Source organism: Corvus hawaiiensis, chromosome 15 (assembly GCF_020740725.1).
Source record: "Corvus hawaiiensis isolate bCorHaw1 chromosome 15, bCorHaw1.pri.cur, whole genome shotgun sequence".
In the NCBI taxonomy this organism is placed as follows: domain Eukaryota; kingdom Metazoa; phylum Chordata; class Aves; order Passeriformes; family Corvidae; genus Corvus; species Corvus hawaiiensis.
In genome coordinates this window covers 20705749-20725917 of record NC_063227.1, presented here as the reverse complement: position 1 = coordinate 20725917, position 20169 = coordinate 20705749, and the positions used below count along the sequence as shown (strand labels likewise).

Here is a 20169-nt window from a genome sequence, read left to right as displayed (position 1 = left end):
GCTAGTTGCCTACACTGTTTCTAAGACTAGAAAATAAGTTACATTAATCACTAAAAAGTGATTGCAAATAGTTTCAAAGTTATAAACTATTGATTAGTAAAGGTGAGAGAAAATTCTGGGGCCTTTGTGGAGTAAGCAATACATTCATTACTGTGAACAAATTCAATACAAGGGATGAATCAATGTCTTAACTTGCCAGCAATGTAATGTAATATTTAATAAAGTATTGTCCCGCATAATCTAGTGCAGGCCACACTGGTATTTCTTTCATGGAGTATCTGAAAAATTACTCTCCTTCCTCCAGTGAATTGCTGTTTGATATTTTCTGCAGAAGAGAATATGAAATAATAATGAGAGGGTCAAACACTGCCCTTCCCCCAGGCATGCGTCCAGCTTGCTTTGGTCTGCAGCCTACCTGCCAGCACCTCTCCGCATGCCAAAACCCTGCACTGGTGAGAGAGAGCCCTACAGAACGTAATACAGAATGGCAGCCCTGAGCCACCAAGACCAACAGCAAGATGAGTGCATTGTATATCACAGAAAGGATTGAATAAGGTAAGTTAAAATATATGGCAGTTATTTAGAAAGGAAAAAGACTGTACTGGGGGATACCTACTAGAATGCACATAAACCTCTTACTATGGAGTATCAGTCTCTCAAATTCTTCTGAATAAAAATCTCAGTTGATCTCATGTATCTTTTCCCAGACTGGTTTTTCCATGCCCATTTCCCCCTGTAGCATCCACACTGCTCACAGGGAGAGCCAAGCCATCTTCACAGGCCACAGGTGGGAGCCTCTGGTCTGGCCTGTCTGGGGGAAGGGAACCTGACAGGCACCCAATCCATCATCTCAGTCCTTCATCTCAGCAAGCCTGCCATCCTGGAGTGCGTGCATCCATTTCTCCATGATTTCCGAAAATCTCTCTAAAATTTCTCCATTTCTCCAAAAATCCATTTTCATTATTTTTAGGGGACTGTTTCTTCCTCCCTTCCCTCTTTAAAACCCCTTGTACGTCCTTTTTCAGAAACCCTGCAAATGGAATTTCTTTGGTCTACACTGTCCCAATTCCAACTGCAAAAATGCCTTAAATTAGTTCATTAGTGAAAGGAAACTTTCACTCTGGAAACTCATCCTGTGGATTTTATGATTCTCTTTTTCAGTGCCTCCTTTCTAAACTATGTATTGTGGTAGAAAACCGAAACCAGAACATTTCTGGGTTATTTTCTGAGTCTACTGTTACGCTATACAGCATCTCAATCAGCTTCAGCTTCATAGTATTTTTTCCTCTATTAAGATAAGAAAGTCATTGGAAGTCTGATGGAGAAAATATCTATGCAAGGGTTTCAGAAAACATTTTTCTCAGGAGCAGTCTAAGGTGTATGTACTGCTCAATGCCATCAAGTTAAAAAAAACCCCAAACCCACAAAAATTGCTGTCATGCCTGATGTGAAAAATTTGCAAAACTAGACACCTTGTATGAAGGTTCAACAGTCCTTAGGTTTTTACTTTGGATTCTTTTTCTTCAAGGGAATGTAACATGCATTAGCCACACTAATCTCCTTTCATTGTCCCATCCCTCTGAATACATTCAAGCTTACAGTGATTATTGATTGAAACACTTCAAAATCTAGTCAATGTCATGGAGATATGTAGTTAAAGTTTTGCAGTGTGGGGTAGGGAATGGAGCAATAAAAAAAGAAAAAATTCATCCCACAAACTCTTGATGCTGGTGGTAAACAGATTAATAGAGTAATTAGGCTGAAAAGCCGGACAAAGAAAAAAAAATTGTTTAATTTGTGTAATAAATGCATGAATCAGACAGCATTAGACTCCATCAGCAAAGACCTGAGTGTCTTCTATGATGACTTCTCTTTATTAACTGATTTGAAGCCTGAATGTTAAAAAATCTCTAACCAAATACTGAAAAAACAGCGCAGAACTCTGAAGCATTTTGCACAAGCTGGGCTCTCATGGGTTGCAGACTGTCCGGTTAGGCTCTGGTTTTCTTTGATTTTTCCGTCTTTATTGTTGTTCTGCATGGTGGGATCCCCATGAGGATGGTGCAGTTAAAGCTTCCTCTCTTGTGGTCTTGTTCCCAAAAAGAACAAGGTGAGGTCTGTGTGCACGAGCTTAGGGCTGCTGTGCGAGGGCCCAAAGCAGCTGCAGGGTCACGCCGATGGGTCAGGGCCCTTGATTCTGCTATTCCGGTGGCTTCACCTTCTGAGCTGGGCCAGGACATAGGGGCAACGAGGCAACACATCCCATAAGGGGGTCCTGCTGCATGGTGTCAGCTGAGAATTAGCTCAGCTCAAACCTTGCCTGTCCCGCTGTGGCCGAGGCGGCAATGAGCGCATCCTTGTGCTGCAGCTGGCAGGAGCAGGGCACAGCTGCTCGGCTGTGAGAGGCAGTGGTACCAGGGCCAGGGGCCGTAGGGGGATGGAACGATGGCTGGGCATGCCTGCAGTAATAAAGGACTTCTTGAGGCTTAAGGTGGTAGTTTTATTCTCATGTTACATTGACTTTTAAGTCTTCACAGCCTGTCCTGTGACTTTTAACGCAGTTACCTGTAGTCAGCTCAAAAGCTAGCAGTTGCATGAGCTTCAGCATTGAAATTTCTGCAGGAAACTTCTGTATTTCAAAATCTGAATTAATCCAAATTAGTAAACAAAGACTTAAATAAAATAGTAGTGAGCCAAAAAGGTTGTATTTAAAAATGTCTTGAGGCACAGCAGGTAGTTGTTAGACATTCCTTTTTTTTTTTTTTTTTTTTAAATTTCCCTTAATCTCTGGTGGTGGATGTGCTTTGTGAGATGCAGGATGTGATGTCTAGTCAAGTTTGAGAGCTCAGTGGTCACCTTGTTGTGTGCCCCCTAACAGTTCAGCATTTCCTTTGTGTAAGGCTTTAAGATCTTCCTGGACCAGTGGTTAGACCTGTGCTGGTTCAGACAGGGCCCAGGGCTGTCAGGAAGACACAAGACTGGGGTTAGTGGTGGAAGCTGAGCCGTGTCGTGGGGTTAACAGTTGCCTGGGCACTGTTAGGGTAGTCCCTCCCTCCCAAGGACTCCTCTTTCAGCAGATCAGTGTTCTGTTACTCTGCAGCATAATTACAATTTCTTAAAACTACATTTGAGTGGTTTTCAGCTCTGACTAATGGGTTAAAATACTTTGTACAATTTATTTGGCTGAGAAACAGCAACAAGCCAGTGACTATAGCTAATAACAGCAGAAGATATTTAAGGGGAAAGCGAGCATCAAGTGCAAGGGCCTTTACAATGTCAGTGAATTGTAGCTGGGATTCTGCTGGGAGTTTTTTTGCCTTTTTCTTTCTGTGATAAAGATAGGTTATTGCACAGTGGCGTGGTTTCCCATGAGAGAAGCAATGGCTTATATCTCTTGGATTATATTCAAAAGCACTGAATAATGGCTGAAGTGGATTACCTATCACTTGCCAACTATGTTAGTACTGACAAGCATCACGTACCATCTGTCAGCACTGTTGCCCAAGTTGGCAGGAGATTCTTCTGGTTACAGCTGGTCCAGGAGAATGTCCTCCCTCTGCTCCCCACACACATGGTGTCCAGGATGTTTGACGTATAATATGCTACTCTGCAGAGATGGCTTTAGACAGATTCTCTTCATTGTCTCTAAGTTCTTCATGTTCTCCTTGAAAGAAGAGCAACATGATTTAGCTGCTGTTCTCTGTTTATAAGGTACTGCTGTGTTATTAGGTCAGGGAATTCAATAAGGAATAGAAAAATTAAATTAGAACAAATGAAAAGTGTACTTTGGAGGAAGGAAGTTCTAACTGCAAGATGTCAGAACATACAGAACAGTTTAACACTTATGTGTGAGATGAGGCCTAAGTGTCTGATTTGAAACACTGTCAGCATGTCTGCAGAGCACACCGGGGTTACTGTGGTGTGTGCAGGCATAGTCTTGTTAGCATGACTCCAGCAAGAGCAGACAGAAGGGAAGGGGGGAGCCCCTGGAGGATTTTGCAGCAGGTTTTGCAGCCCTGGCACCATTACTATTACCCTCCTCCGTGCTGCCAGACAAAAGCCAGGGCAGGAGTGGCTCCCCTGACAGTGAACACCTCTGCCTGCTATGCTGCCATCCCTGCAGTGCCCTCCATCCACCTCCCACTCTTCTCCTCCTGAACCAGCAAGTTTACTGCACTTGTGCCAAGGGAGACCCTGCCAGCCAAGCTGGTGTGAGAGCTGGATTCGGTCTCATGAGTTTTTGGCCAGTGAGACCTCTTCTAAAGCACTTTCTGTGCCACTGTGTCATCTCTCACCTGGCTGGGCCTTCTGTATTCTTTGTTGTTCCCCAAGTCAAGTGATCTTTGTGACACCAAGTGAGTCTACTGGAGAACGTGTCCTCAGGGAAGCAGTAATTCCTACATTGTGTGAGTTTAACAACTCCCTGCTCCCTTTCTCTTCTAATTGTTCCTGTTATTACAAACCAAAAAGAGAAATTTATACATCAGACAAAGAGTGTTGGCTGGTCTCTGTACTTTGGGTCTGTAGTGTGGAACCACAGAAGCTCCATATCCCTCATTTAATAATGGGCAGCTGTTCCTGGAAGGACTAGACCTCTGTGTACAGCTCGAGCTCTGTTAAATATTTATCACTAACTTCTAATGGCTGTACACCTGGCACAGCCACTTGGGTGTTATTTTTATGTTGGTTGCTGCACTGCAGTTGGGGTTTTGATATTAAGACCAGAGGCTGAGGAAAAAAGAGCAATCGCTCAGAAAGAGCAGTCGCTCCTGCTGGCACACGTTCCCTGAATGACATGCTGAAGTGATGAATTTAAGCTTATGACATGTTATTCACAGTAATATTAATAGCAGTGATTAGTGCAGATGACAGCAAATTAGATAGGACAGTGCTTACTGCCTGGCACTGAATTAGTTTTGGCATTAATATTTCACTTGATTGAAGAGCAGTGCTTAAAACCTGTACAGTGTCCCATATTTTCAACCCCTTCCAAGAAACAAAAAATCAGGCTTGAGCTGAAAGTGGGACATTGACATTCAGGTCTGTGTGACGATTGCCCTGGGAAGAACTGATGGAGTTGCACTGGTTAGGAGTTGCAACCTCAGCTAATTGTGTGGAAGTCAGAGGCAGGGAGAAATTGCAACTTTTCTTTCAGCTTAGAGACTGAAGTCTGATTTGTAAACGTGAATTCCAACAGTGTTCAACTACAGGAGGTCAGCAAAAATGTTATTCCATAAAATTTCTCTCCATATAATTTCATATATGGTACTTGATAATGGTAGAGCCTGAGGTTTTCTTGAGTTTGTTTTTCCTTGCTTGGTTTGCAGGGAGAAGCAAGGGACAGCTTTTTCTTTTCCAGAGTTGATTCAGTGCAAACTTTTGTTGATCAAAAGCCCAAGTTGCAAGAAAGTCTCATCCTCAAAAGCTATGTTGATGAAAGGCATATAATGAGAACTTCAAAGTGCTTAATGAGACGCCACAAAAGCAAAAGAGAAAACTTAATGAATGCTGTTCTGCACTGGGTCAGCTGTCATGTGATACCTGTGCCTCGATATGATGCAATTCCATGACGGGGCTGATTGTGATCCCTTGGGTCTTGGTGTCTGGAAGAACTGCTCTGCATGGGTGGGAAGATGTCCCCTTGCAGCCACTGCCTTGAGTTAAACTGTCTCCTAAAACTATTGGAAACGAGAGTGCTTCATGGAACCAGTGTGAAGGTGTCCAAAGCGGTTATAAGAAGGAGGGGTAGCAGGACACTGCGCTTGAGCAAGGGAACATTAACTTTCTCTTTAGTTAGCAGCTGGGGCAGCAGTTTCAATGTTTGTGTGATTATTTGGCTTCAGAATTCAGAGCTTGTTTTATTATACTTGCATTTGTCCCATGGTCTGTGTGTTGTATCCTGATGTGGGTTTCCCTTTAATCTTCACATGTGAAGGTGGGCTGAGGTGGGTCATCAATTCCAGGACCCAAGAGTGAGATCAGTGCTGCTTCCCTAGAAAGTTTCAGTTGTTTTTTCTTGACTGCTGGTGTATAGATTCAATCTGGTGAATCCCCTCATCCCGGTTGTAGAGTACCCATTAATTTGATGAAAATTTGATTTCAAGACTTGTTCTCACAACATGACCAGGGATGATTAACTGGTATTGGCGCAGCTCTCTTGCACCACTCTTTTGAAGATCGTGAGTCCTTGTCTTGGGAAGAGATGAGTGTGGTGGCACAGAGTCCTTTGGAGCAGCTTTAGTTTTTATGAGATGTTGACTGAAATGAAAAATTTTATACTTCCTCCTTTGTTTTTTGGAGGTTATTTTGTTTGTTTTGCTGATGCTTTCTTTTGACAAAGGATTTAAATACTTTATTACTGTTGGAACGTGGAAAAGTTAGCATTGTTTTACCCAGGAAAGACAGCACACGCTCCTGGAACAAAACGGAGGCCACCATTTTGTACATAATGTATATATTATTTCTGTGGGCCTGATCCCCACACATGCACTGGCTATTCTCCTTACTTGAGACACATAAATTGCAGAGAAGGGCCCAGGTGAAACCATGTACTGGCTTTCCTTGTGCTTTCTGCCCCAAAATCTGCTTCTGTTAAAGCTTTGCAAAAGCACCAAAAGTACAGATGTTAGTAAGAAACCCACCTTTGAATTTTTGTTGGGATTTGGAGGGATTTTATCACTGCCCTCAGTCAACACCTGGTTATTACAAGTTGCTGTGGTTCAGCACACACTCCTGCAGTGTTGGAGCAGCAATCATTAGGAGTCACTCTGGGGCTCGGGGCTTGCCATAGAACTGGAGCCACTGCTGTCATGGCTAATGCAGAAACAGGATTCTGCATGTTTTGTATAGTTCTTATGTGACTGATAATGTAGGCAAACTGATAGGATCAGAAAAATGGGTATCATGCCCTTTTTTTTTCTGAATCTTAGAGGGAGTTAATAGAGATTTCCATTACACCTTCCTTAGATTGGTCCCGTATTGACTTAAGCAGATCCATTTGCTCATCAGTTTTATTTAACTACAACAAAAATATATACAAAATACCTAAAATGACTTTATTTTGCCTGCGTGAAATACCATATTTTTTTTCTTAGGATAAAGAAAATGGGAATAGCGACTAAAGGCTTCCAATAAATGTTTTGGCGCCTTTGGGTCTGTTTGATACTCCCTGTAGATCACTGCAATTCAGTGGGTGCTGACTACATTTGACTTCTTGCCTTGCACCTTTCTTTGGCACAGGCGTTCCTTGGCTAGCCCCAGGAACAACAGCACAGCCCCAGGACAGGCTTGCCTCTGCCATTCAGGATGAAGGTGCTAGGAGAAAAGGACAGATAAAATGTGTTTCTTCCTAGAAACAAATACTGAGGGGAAAGATTATAACTCTTCTTTCCTTTCCATTTTGAGATGCTGGCACTGAGGGTTGAACAAAGGGGGGAATTGGCTCCCAAGTCCTGCAGATATTACAATCCATGAGTAAATAGGTGAACCAGAGAAACCTGTAACCAGTAGTGAATACTTGGTGATGAGAGCTGCTTGTTCCAGGGCCTGATTTTCAGAGCTAGGTGTGTGCAGAGAGGAGGGAGCAGTGTTTAGTGGGATGCTGTGGGAAGTGTAACTCTTTGGGCAGCCCACTGCTATGATTGCTCATGTATGACTGCAAGATTTGGGTCAGTCGTGCGAACAAATATCTTGTGGAAGAAACAGGTTGGAAGCAAGCTCCTTGGAGAGGCAAGACAGATATACTGTCTCTTTGAAAAGCTCTATCAGGAAAACGGAGCAGGACAGTTACAGTGTTTCTTAAAGGTATCTGTAATTAAGGAGCAAGAAACAACAGCTAACTGCTTTCTTCTGTTGTTTTTAGGTGGAATGATAGTGCTACCTCCTTGCACCATGGGAGGAATGAAGTAGTCTAGTGTGCCTGCCTTGCTCCTTGCACCAGGTTTGCATGTTACAAAAAGCTGGCCACTGCTCTGATTACTGCTGTCCACACCACCAACCCTCTCCAGCACCAAGGGGACAGTAATGGCAGCTCCTGGTAATGAAAGGGTTGGGCAGAGTCCCTGGCTTCCAAATAACACCCATGAGTTGGTATGAACTATAATCAGTAGCTGTGGCTTTTGCAAACCAACCTCAAGCTCTTGCACTGCTGAGCCTTTGAGTGGATAGCAGAGACTCTCAAAAGGTTTTTGCTTGAGCATTTTTAAACATGGTAGGAATTTAAGTCATGTATCATTTATGTGCACAACCCCCCTCCACAAAGCTGTCTGGTGTTCAGCCTCTAGCATCTGTGAACAGGCTGTATCTGAGGACCTGAGATGGTCTTTACTGAATACACTCACTAGTGCCTTTTAGATTGCAAACCAGCTTGTCTTGCTCTCACGAGAAATTGGGCAAAAGTTATCTAACCTGAATTAGAAGAAATGCATGTAATTGTCATTATGATGTATTTTCCCTTGACATATTCTTCTTTTTTTTAAGCGAGTACTTCAGTTTTTTCTGGCTTAGGCACAGTGGCTGCATTTGCTACCTGATGTGGTTACAGAAAAACATGTGAATGTGATTTCAGACAGCCTGTGGCCCCATAATATTTTAATGCTTTTTCAGAATTATTTCAATCCATAAATTTATACTGGGAACCGTAAGTTCAAGTCTCACTGATTTCAGTGACAGATGTATAAGTGCACTTGTGAACTGAATCAGAAATATGGGTCTTTAGCTGTTGTCTGAGGGAAGATGTCTTCATTTCCCTGATGGCTTGATTTGTTTCTGCAACTCATTCTAGCAGAGGAGACAAAAAGATCCGGCTTATTACATGAGTGTATGCATCATTACAACTAAACCTCCTGGCTTAAACCCTGGAAATTTGCTGTTCTGGCAAAAGGAGCACCTGTCTTTGCCACACTTGGTAAGACACTCCCTATGGAGGTTCTCTGGAGCAGCGGAGAGTAAGGGCATTACTCAGCCTCATTTGTTTCCTTGTCTCTAGGTGCATGAAAAGCTTTATTATGAAATGTCAGGAAAATACAGCTTGTGAAATCAGCTTGCATGTGGAAAATTCCATCTCTGGGCTGGAGAACAAGTGTTAATCTCACTCCCATCTATCTCGGAGCCTGAGACTAATAGTAACACATTCCCAGCCATGCACGTGCCTTCTCTCAGGGAGCACAGATCAGTATGCCCAGGCTGGACACGGTCCTCATTCAAAAGTGATTTTTGTTACACTGGGTGAATTTCCTTCTCAACATAGGGAGTTTCTTTAACATTGTTATTCGTTCAAACTCTTACTGTAGTAATAACCAGTTCGGCTTGCATGGATTTTAAATAACTTGTGACTTTGCACTAGGCTGTGTTCTTCGTCAGAAAACAAGATTTTCATGTAACAATGCTCAGAGATGATCTGTCATAGTTGTGGTCATTATTCCTTGTCATCAATGTTTGTCTTGTTTTAGTCTTAAAGTTGCTTACCTCTGATTTATTTCTGGAAATTTTGGATTCAGTAATTTTTCCAGGAATGCCTGTGGAGAGGCTTTCCCTAGGACTGTGCTCACATCTTGCTTTGGGAGGTTAAGCAGGCCAGGCTCCTTATGTCCCTGCTCAGGTGGACACTGAGGGTTACACTCGTATTCACTGTACCCTTGAACTTGTGAGCACCCCTACAAATGGCAAAAAACATTTTGCAGTGACTTCCTTAGTAGAAGTCCTGGAATTAAAATATTTATGAAGCTATTCTGAGCGTCCCAGATAGAGAGATGCACTCCAAGCCTGGCACATATCTGTTTACTAGATAAGAAGAACTTCATTATGGAGAAAGGGTCCACAAGGACGTTTTGGTGACACTGAGGTTGCAGTGATAAGGTTGGCTCTTGTGAGGCTAAGATGGAGGCGAGAGATGGACCAAATGAAAGAAGAGATGGGGATGCTATAGAGTCAGAGCTTTGTGAATGTTTTTTTGCTTTACATGAGCTAGTGCCATGTTGTGTGAGGGGTGGAAGATGCATTTATAGATTATGAAAACATTACTGCTTAAAACTGCCAATGCAGACCATGAGAGAAGAGGAGAAGCCTAGAACTGAGCACACCAAACTTGTGTGCTTGGTCAATGCCAGCAGCTGAGAAGGGAAACCCAAGGCTGGAGTTAAATATCAAGCTGAATTAGGAGTTTGTGTTGTATTTGCGCTCATTTGTTCCTTCTTTTAATAGAGTCACTAAAACAACCTTTACCTGAAATATTAAGCCCTAAATATTTCCTGCCACTGTAGACTTGCTGCCACCTTTGAATTGATTAGGCACACTTTGGAAATCAAGGCACATTCTTAATAGGGGAGAGATGCATATTTTCAATGTTTATCATACGGTATTAGGTGTTTAATTAAAAAGGGGTTCCCAGAGGATTAGCCAGCTTCATGTTGATGGCAAAAGAATATCTGTTAGCAATTTTTGGCAGGTAATTATAATGTGGAACTGGATGGCTTGAGGTTAATATTTTATGATAGCTCTAGTGGGAATGAAGAGAAATATAATGACTCTTTTTGCTGAGGGGAAAAGACAAATTAAACAAATACATACACCTGTTTGCTTCTGCAGGTTTTCTAGCTTGGTAAATTAGGACAGAATTAGTGTGGATGTGACCCAGATTACTGGGCTGAGCTCTGTGTCAGAGAGTGCGGAGTCAGCTCGTGGCTCTTGCTGCTTGCACTCCTACAGACACCTGCTCTCCTGTGCCCCTTGGGGAGCCGGGGGATTTGATTTCCATTGTCTGCTCTTCTGTTAGATTAAGCTAGACCAGCAGGATGAGATGTAGCCCTGCATGTGAGAGGTAGAGCATGGCTAGAAAAGCAAAGTATCTTCCTCTTCTTAGGTAACATGCTGCCTGTCCATGTGTGATTCTCAAGAAAAGGTTTTACTCAATGTAGCCACCATCCATTGATTGCTTTGATGTCCCTGTGTCTGAGCAACTTTGTCAATGTTTGTTGATCTTAATACCCCTCATGGCAGCTGGTGTGAGAGGAGAGATGATGATTTGAGAGTGGGGTGGGCATGGAACAGGCTTGTTTCAGAGACAGCTCCCGCCCAGACCTGTCGCCACCAAGCTGGTCCTGTATGAGGGCTTCCATGGCAGATCTGTTGGACAGGTTGGGACACAGCACATGCCACATCTATTTGCTGCCACTCATGTTGCTGCAAAAGCTGAAATGATTGATGATCAGATCATCAATCCTCTAAGTCCAGCAGCAATCCTTTGCTGTGGCTAATGCCTGAGGTCTCGCAGGAGAGCAGAAGGACCTGCTCCAGCTGGAAATCTTGTATATGTTATCTGTCTGCAAAACCAAGAACTGATGACTCTCTGGGAGCAGACTTGTGAGAGACGTTCATGAATGTGACTCTATTTAATCACTCAGTTACTCCATGGAAATGAGAGAGCTTAAGGTGGGAGAACTCAACCCTGTACTGACAGATATTATTATTAGGGCTGAATTAACTGTATATATATATATATATATTTTAAATTGTTAATACTTGGTACTGACTGAAGCATTAGCTGTCCCTGCTGTCAACAGGCCCTGTGCAGTGGGGTGTGTTTACACAAGAGCATGTCTTTCCTGGCCGTGCAGCCATGGGAGCTACCAAATCCAGGGCAAGGTGGCTGAGGTCACTCATGAGCACTGGCTGGGGAGTGTAGAGATGCCCTGAAACATTGGGCTCAGCATTTTACAGGCATTAGGCTGAATGAGCTGATATAAGGAGAAGGAGAAAACAGATGGGAGAAACCATTTATGAAGCAGCTGCCCGTTAACCAATAATTTGGTACACTTCCTTCAGTTCTTTTCATTAAGCCACAATATGTGGTTGTCTCATTTTCTGTGAGATGCATTGAATGTTCAAAAGACTCAGCTATAATTACACAAATGCTGAAAGAGCAGAGGCATGCACTGTGTCAGGAATAGTTCTCTCTCTTTGTGTTGTGGAATACAACAGCCTGGTGCAGCATCCTTCTTCTACAGCCATCTCTTCTCTCTGGATTCTTCTCTGCAATTAACGGGGTATTGTGAGGAACTGATGGTTTACAGTGGGAGTTGTTTAAATCTGAGGACTCCTTATGGAGGGTTTGATTTCAGGTTCGGACACATTGATGGCAGCTTAGTATGGTAACTCAGACTTTATCAATGAAACTTGTTTGATTGTCTCTAATCTCTATTCCAGGAGAGAATTTGAGCTTTCAGTCTGATAATAGTCAGGTATGTCACATCTTCCTTGCACTAATCTGAGACCCTTTACACCTGCAGTTAAAAATATAGGGCTGAATTTTTCTAAGAATTCAGAGTAACACTTACTTTCCTGACTACATTGCACAGTTTGTTAATGATGAAGTGTTTATGATATTTTGTTAATGGTTCAAACCTTCCATCTTGCCTGCCCACCTCGAGTTCCTCAACAAAATGCAAGCTGGCTTTGCCAGGAATCTGTGCCGTGAAATTAGTAGGGAGAGGCCATGTCATGTGAAGCATATCTGTCCTGGACCAGGAAGGTGAGCACAGCTTGGCTATACTTGCCTGGCCCAGGAGTAGGGTGGGAGATGCTGTGAAGCATCTGGTTCCTGGTTCTCTAAATCCACGCGTAGAGAATTTGACTTGCACCAGTCTCAGGCAATAGATGTGAACACCATTCCCAGTGTTTGTGGCTAATATAAGCAGTTTCCTTAGTGACTTTGTGCACAGAGGGATGATGTGCTGGATGGGAAGAGGTGCTTTGAGTACACTCTTATATGGGCTGGGAATTCTAGTGGATTTCAGACGGAAAGAACTTTTGTATGACAAGACATAATACATCATCTTCCATATGCTGCAATGGTGAGCAAGCCTTTGTTAAGTCTGCAGTTCCCACAAGGTGAACTAAGGCCTCAGTTACCAGGTCTGCCTGCAGGAACCTTGCATCGTTTTCAACTTCAGGTGAAAAGAAACCCGAATCTTTACAGGCGGAACCAGTGCTGCCTGACACAGTGACTTGCCAGGTACCCTGAGAGTGAGTGGGAGGGACACCTTGAATTTGTGTAATCTGTTCTTGTTCTTCCAGAAGAATTTCCAGCAGAATTAATTCCTTCTGTGATCTTGGATTTTGGAGTCAGGGGCAGAAATATTGAACTGCTGGCAATTTTTAGACCTTTATTAGGAAGAGCACAGTCCCATGGAACTGGGACAGTTTCCACCATTTAAGTGGTACATGAAGGAACTCCTTAAACCACTAGCACGATGAACTCAAAATGGATTTAAATTTTATTTCTGAAAGCTTTAAAGATACTGATGTCAGAAAATAGTAACTTTCTAGTGAGCTTCAAATGGGATAATGTGCAGATATGGTAATGTAGGGATGTGCAGAAAGTCAATTTACCAGTGTCCACTCCATGAGGTAGACAGAGACATTGGGGATGTGGCAGCCAAGTCCCGCCTTTGTGTTGCACCCAGAGAAATGAGGACGTCCCCAGCCCCTGAGAGAGCTCCGCTCTCCAGTGAGCAGCACAGTGGCTCCTACCACTTGGGTTGTCTTTGGTCCCCAAACACTCAATGTTTCAGCTCTTCTGTCCATTCCAGCAGCCCAGCCAGCCCTGCTGGCTCACTGTGCCTTCCTCTCCTGAGCTGGAAGCTGGGCCTGCAGCATTCTGGCTCTGAGTGCAGTGAGAGGTGTGCGCGTGCAAAAGCCTCTGGCTCCTGCAGAACGCAATTACCATTGATCAGGAAGAAGCAGAGCTGTGTGCTTTGAGTTTAGCTTTTCATGCCAATATTGTTATCTGCCAAATCCATTGACTCTGCAGTGCAGCTCAGGGTGCTTTAAAGATTTAAATGGAATTAACTGAAACCCAAAACTTAAGTACAGATGAGTGTTATTTACCTCCAGTTGTCCCTATAATTCTTATTCTGGAACTAAAGCAGCAGCAGTAATTTTTTCCACCTCCTCTGGATAGTGATCTTCTATGTTAAAATTTAGCTTGGCTGTGTGTCTGCATTGCCCTGAAGAAAGGCAGGATCCACCTAGACACAGGTGAGGTCAGCATAAAAGAGGAGCTGATGGTCAGGCAGAAGCTGGCACTGAGGAGAGGTGGGATTGCAGTTTGTGTGATGGCCACGCCAGCCTGTGGCAGGTCAAAAAGCTGCTTGGGCTGTCCCTGCAGGGGCTGGTGTGAACAGAGCTTTGCCTTCAGCCGCGACATTGTACTTTGTGTTCCTCACACAGAATCTGTAATGGTTTCTGAGAATGGAGCTCTTTCTTCCATGGAGGTACTTACAGCAAGTTTCTCCTCTGGCTGCTACTCATATAGTAGCTATTTTTATGGCACCTGTAGGAGTTTTAACTTTCCTCAAGGACTGCTCTTTTGTTTTCCCCACCAGAAGATTAAATTGGTTGGACTGAGCCTGGAACATGCAAAAGTTCTTATGGTGCAGGAGTGATGGGGAGGCATGTAGAGAGGGGTATCTCCTGGAAGGCTTGTTTCCAGAGGAAATTGGGCCCATTTCCCTTTTTTTTCTCATCCTTTGCAATATCCGAAGAATGAAAAGATGGATTTTTCCAAGGGGGGATATACAGCCAAAGAACAGGCTAAGCCAGTAGACTAATTTTGCCCATCCCGCTTGTTATACTGCAGGGAATACTGTAGCTGAACAGCACCCCATGGGCACTGGTGGGACTGGTGATGGAGCATAGAAATCAGTTCTTCCCCTTTTTCAATAGTGTCATACATACATCTGATGGACCTCAGGCAGACTGCAGTCATGTCCACTGCTGGCAGCCTGATCTTTCCCAGGGAATTTAAAGATGTCTCAGCTGGTTATGTGGTGCCCACATAGTGAGGAGTTTTCCTGTTCCCTTCTGCATGCTGTGCTTTCGGTTCATGTTACTAGAAAATTACTGATTGTGCAGAATATGGAACAATGGATGCATAACTAGATTAACAGAGACAGCACATTCTGCAAGCAATACCTTTTCTTCCATCTCTAGAGACAGAAATAAGCAAAAGTCAACAAGGGACAAGATATTGCAGCTACCAAAATGGTGCTGGACTTAATAAGACACCGTATATGCTTTTTGCTCTGATTACAAGTGTAATATGATTACTTCTCAATGCTTGCATTGGTTATCTTTATTGTATGCATTGGGCAGAATATTTACAATTTGCTTCAATCACCTTATTTTGTAAGGTTAGAAGGCAAAAAATCAGAAATTATATTTGAGGAGACTATAAAATTTAAGCTACTTAAGGTCAAATTTTAATGGTCTAATTTCTGGTGACAGTCCTCAGGCATTGTTGGATTCAGCAGAAACTAAATGCTCCCTACATTGAAGTTTGAGGGCCTAAAGTGCTAGAGTTGCTCTTTACCCATTGATTAAAGTGTTCTGTTAAGATACTGAAATCATAATAGATATTCTGCAGTTGGTATAATTAATTACCAGATTTATCTAAGTGAAATTGTGGTTTTGTGAGAGTAAAAAGAATTCATTGCTGTCTTATTGTTACGTCTCTACATCACAGCCTTTTTACTTGGACACAGAAGTTATTATGAAATCCATTTATCTGGAACCTACTTACATGCCTGAAATATTAGTGCCAGCCACTGCATTTCAATAATCAAAGATAGATTGTTTTTAAAAACTGAGGACATATGGAGTCAATACTGACCCTGGTTTGTATCTTTTATTTTTTTAAAATCTATATGCTGATGTTAGGCAAACTAGACTTCTTTTAATTTTGTAATTTTTTATATCCTTTTTACTCTATCAGATTATGCTAGTCCTGAGTTAATTAGTCCTGATGTGTTCCTGAATGGATAAACAAAGCAAAAATATTGGTTGTCCTTTCTTGAAAGGTCTGGGATTCTTTTTCATGTTTTGAACAGTACTTATTGATGCCATTCAAAGGCATTCCTTTCTAAAGGATGAGAAATTTCCAATAGCCAGCAATGATTCAGCATCACAGTTGTGTATAGAATCATCATAAATACAGTAGCCAACAGCAAAGCATGTCTGTAGTGTCATTTTATTGTTGTGGAATAAAATAGGGAATGGTGGTCCATGTGTGAGACATCAGCATAGCCATGCTAGAGGCATTTTGGGGAAACTGCTGTCCCAAACTGCCATTTAAGAGCAAGGCTCTTCCTCTGAAAAGAAATAAGTGTGTTATAAGCATTAAGAAAGTTAGTGTGATGACAATTAAACTGATAAAAGGAAAAAGAAACTATTAGCAGGAGCATCTCTGAGTTTTACTGAGTTTATTTATCCATTCTGGCAAATGCCCATTTGCCACCTGGTTTATCTGGTCAGGAAGGTGCTTGGAGAAGGGATGCAGTACATTCCTGCCCCAGACAGCTCTGCACTCCGTTCAGAGGGCCCATGCACAGATCCTGGGGCTCGCAGGCAGCACCAGGACAAAAAGTCTGTGTAACCTTCTTTTAAATACTTTTCTCCACTGAGATTTTAGAGGAAGGAGCATGAATTATAGCACAAACCATAGAAAGGCATCCTGAAGGTAGCGCATTCTTTATTCCCATCATGTTAGCTATTTCTGTGCTACATTGAGCAGCAATTTGAAATGTAGTATGGGACTTTCAATAGAAAGTCAACTGCAAGCAGGAAAGTAGCAGTCACAGTATCAAGGGCTGACATGCCACATTGGCCCTAACATGTAAAAAAATGGATCCCCAATAACTTGGTGGACACAAAGGTCCTACTGCTCTTACTCCAGCTGCGGTAGCTGTTAGGACTGAGCGCAATGCTGTCCTGCACAGCCTATTTTTCCTGTAAGCCTTGAATACAGAAAGCAACAAATGCACCTCCAGGATGATATTCTGTGGTACATGCAGAATGCACCTGTACATCCTCCTCTCATCCTTCCTATGTCTGCCTGGGGGAAATGCCTGTCCTCTGCCAGCTCCTCATGAGAGTGACACTGGTCCAGAGCTGTCCAAGGGCTTGAAGGCTCAGGGCATTGCCCTGTCCATTCATGTTTCATGGACAGAAGAGGGACCGTGAGCATCCTTGGGTCTGACAGCCAGGGCTGGAAGGAAGCAGGACCAATTTGTTCTACTGCTCAGGTTAAGAAAAGCTGGAGCACCTGCCAAATCTTCAGTATTCAAGCATGTAATGTGGATAAATTCGTAGCAGAGACTCAAATGACCACATACAGCTTTCCACATAGGGTATTTTCATAAGAAAGCCAGAACATAGAAAGCTGGTGATGTGTATGCATAGATTACATAGATCTTCTGGGCATTTCTACTCCATAATATCAGCTGTAATCATTAAAATTATAGCTTAATTGTCTGCTTTGGCACAGGTACAAAATAATAATCCTGTCTTGCTTGTCAAAACTGAGATGATGGCTGATGGCAGCTGTGTGATTGTCTCTGCCCCAGCCACGAATCTCATTTAACTCCATCAATGTGACAACTGCAGAGTCCTGCTATTGACAGGAACTCCATGGTAAATTTGCTAAATTCCTTGGCTTGTGCTGCTCCTCAGCTGTGTTATAATACAAAGATATTTTAATGAATCCTAGCAGCCAAATGATGTCTACTATAAAAACTATTCCACAGTTTTTCAGTCTTATACAATACATAGAAATTAATCATTTAGTTCTTGAAAGGAGTAGAAAATATGTAGAGTTCACATCCCCAGTGAAGCATGGTTCAGTGCTCATCATGATATGGTTATTTATCAGTGACAATACTGGAAGCAGTGTTTAAATTCAGCACCTCTGCCGTTTCTGAGAAGAGCAGGAGAGAAGCTGGGAGAACTGTCAGCTGCTTGATACCAAGTCATTTGCTACATCTTTTTATAATTATTAGTATCAGTTCAGGCCTTTTTCAAACAAGTCTGACTTGCTTCTTTAATCACTGTATAATCTTCACAGAGTCCCTCACCCAGTAATACAGGCATATATGCCTATTTGAAAAGAGTTACGTTTACATGGCAGTGAAGATTAGGAAGATTAGATGTCTTAATTATATCCTATATTTTCATTATTTTCGTACTCCTAGAGATGTGTAAGAAAAAGCTCGCTTTCTCCGATAACATCTGATTTTTGGTGTCTGTTAACAGGTTTTTAATGAAAGACTGCAGACCTGCTTGAGACTGCAAGTGTCAGAGTTGGGGGAAGCAGCAAAGGTGTTTGGTGTCACAGGTACTGCCCTCCAGGAATGGGGTGCTTGCTGTCTTTCTGTATCATCAGTCACTCCAGCTGTCGGGCCAAAGGGGCATGGGTGAAGAAGCAGTATTGCTTCTTGAGTGCTAACCCCCTGTGCAGATGGCATCAGAGGGTAATTAGAGGAGTGCCCTCTTGCTATGGGTGTCCCTCTCTGATTGCCCCTCTCCAAAGGGGGAGACTGCAGGGATCAATGCTGCGCATATCAGTCCTTTCCAGAGCTGATTCCCCATCCCCCACACCAGTGGCTGTATGGTGAAAGCCTGCTGTCACCAGGGTAGAGAGCTGGGGTTCTAGGTGAGCTCAAGAAATTTGAGGTTTTGGCCAATAGTTATGGTAATGCAAGTCTGACTAATGAAAATTACAATTTGACACACTACACGTGCTGCCAAAAATGACTGTGCAATATTAATAAACGCTAACAAATATTATCAAATACCATGGCTATGACTTTTATTGTGATCCACTCTCTAACAGTCAAGGCAGGCTCTCTGGAGATGGGTTTAGGAACATTAAATATTGATCTGAATCTTGCATTGCTCCCTAGGTGGCTTTGGTACTTTATGTCTATTATCTACTCTTACATTTAGACTATTTTTGCAGCTTTGAAAGATGTGTTCTTGGTTTTGCCAAGTGTCACCAATTAATTTTAAATTCTTTTAAAATAATTTATTGGACTTCAGTGTATTGCTTTAATTCAGAGAAATTAATGCTTAGTCTGCTTTCTGAATTATATGTACAGGGCTAAGGGATCATTTCAAATAAATGTAGATTGTACATGGGGTAGCACCACTGACAGTCTTCTGGGCAAACCCACAGCTGTGGACAATGATTTACTACTCTCTTTTAAGATGAACAGAGCAAGTTTTCCCTTGGTAGGGTAGGATACCAGTATACCAGTATATCCAGTACCAGGATAAGGACAGGACAGGACAGGATAGGATAGGATAGGATAGGATGGGATAGGACAGGATGGGATGGGATGGGATGGGATGGGATGGGATGGGATAGGATAGGATAGGATAGGATAGGATAGGATAGGAAACCAGTAGGATAAGGGCAGGCTTAGAGTAAGTAAAGCAAAAAATCAGTATGACTCTGGGAACAGGACTTTTTCAGAAAGAATGAATGTATTATCCTTAAAATAATTATTTTGATAGACTCCCAGTGGCGCACTGAAGATGTATTTGGGTGCATTCGTGCAACAGAATCAGGTAGATATCCATCAGCCCAGTTAAACATATCATCTGTAGTTGTCCTTCCAGGTACCAAAGACTATGAAATTTTAATATGGCTGATTGTTAAGGAGCATTTGGTATGTTCATACTTCAACTGGGCTGAGCAATGGAATGCCCATAACATTTAATATAGTAGCTTGACATTTAAATGTCAGTTAAAAGTCTTTTCTTGAGCTGGTAAAATTTCCAGAGGGATGTGTGTTTCATTATTGGAATGGCCTCACAAATAGCTAGATAATGTGACTGTGATTCCAGGTCCCTGCCAGAGTTTTGTTCGACAAAGAGAGAATTTAAAATTAATTATTCCCAGGACCTACATAACTTACAGAGTTGGAAATGACTGGTGGAGCAGCCACTGTGTGTGCAAGCAGGTGGAGACAGGCACCAGGAAGATTTGACTGACTGTGCTGGGGAACCATGATGTGCTTATGAAATACTGCCAGGAATAATTATGAAAATGACACATTTCCCAAACATTTAAATTGCCTCTGAGCAAACATCTGCTTGGAAATAATAAAGGACCACAGCAGTTTATGCTGTGACCATCGGATGAACCTCCTTAGTGACCACGTAAACGTCTTTTATGTTGGTGGGTCTGGAAGGTTATTCCTGAGGCAAACACAGTGCAGAGTGAAAATGGTAGAGAATAGTAACAGGGAGCAGCTTGCAGAGCTGTTCTAAGCCCTAGAGCTTGAGCACAGGAGGCTGCACTGCAGTGGGCACCTCCTTTACCCCTGTGGTTTC

The 20169-nt window shown here is 42.6% G+C and overlaps 1 protein-coding gene across 7 annotated transcripts in view; it reads left to right on the top strand.

Moving 5' to 3' along the window:
* Window positions 1-20169, top strand: part of KCNIP1 (potassium voltage-gated channel interacting protein 1) — a 292275-nt gene that overhangs the window by 109299 nt on the left and 162807 nt on the right. The window contains exon 2 of one of the 7 annotated variants that reach the window (XM_048319702.1): window positions 18085-18166. The exons of the other annotated variants lie outside the window; for them this stretch is intronic. The gene's annotated coding sequence lies outside the window, so the exon portion shown is untranslated. The remainder of the gene's footprint in view (window positions 1-18084; window positions 18167-20169) is intronic. 7 annotated transcript variants of the gene reach the window in all.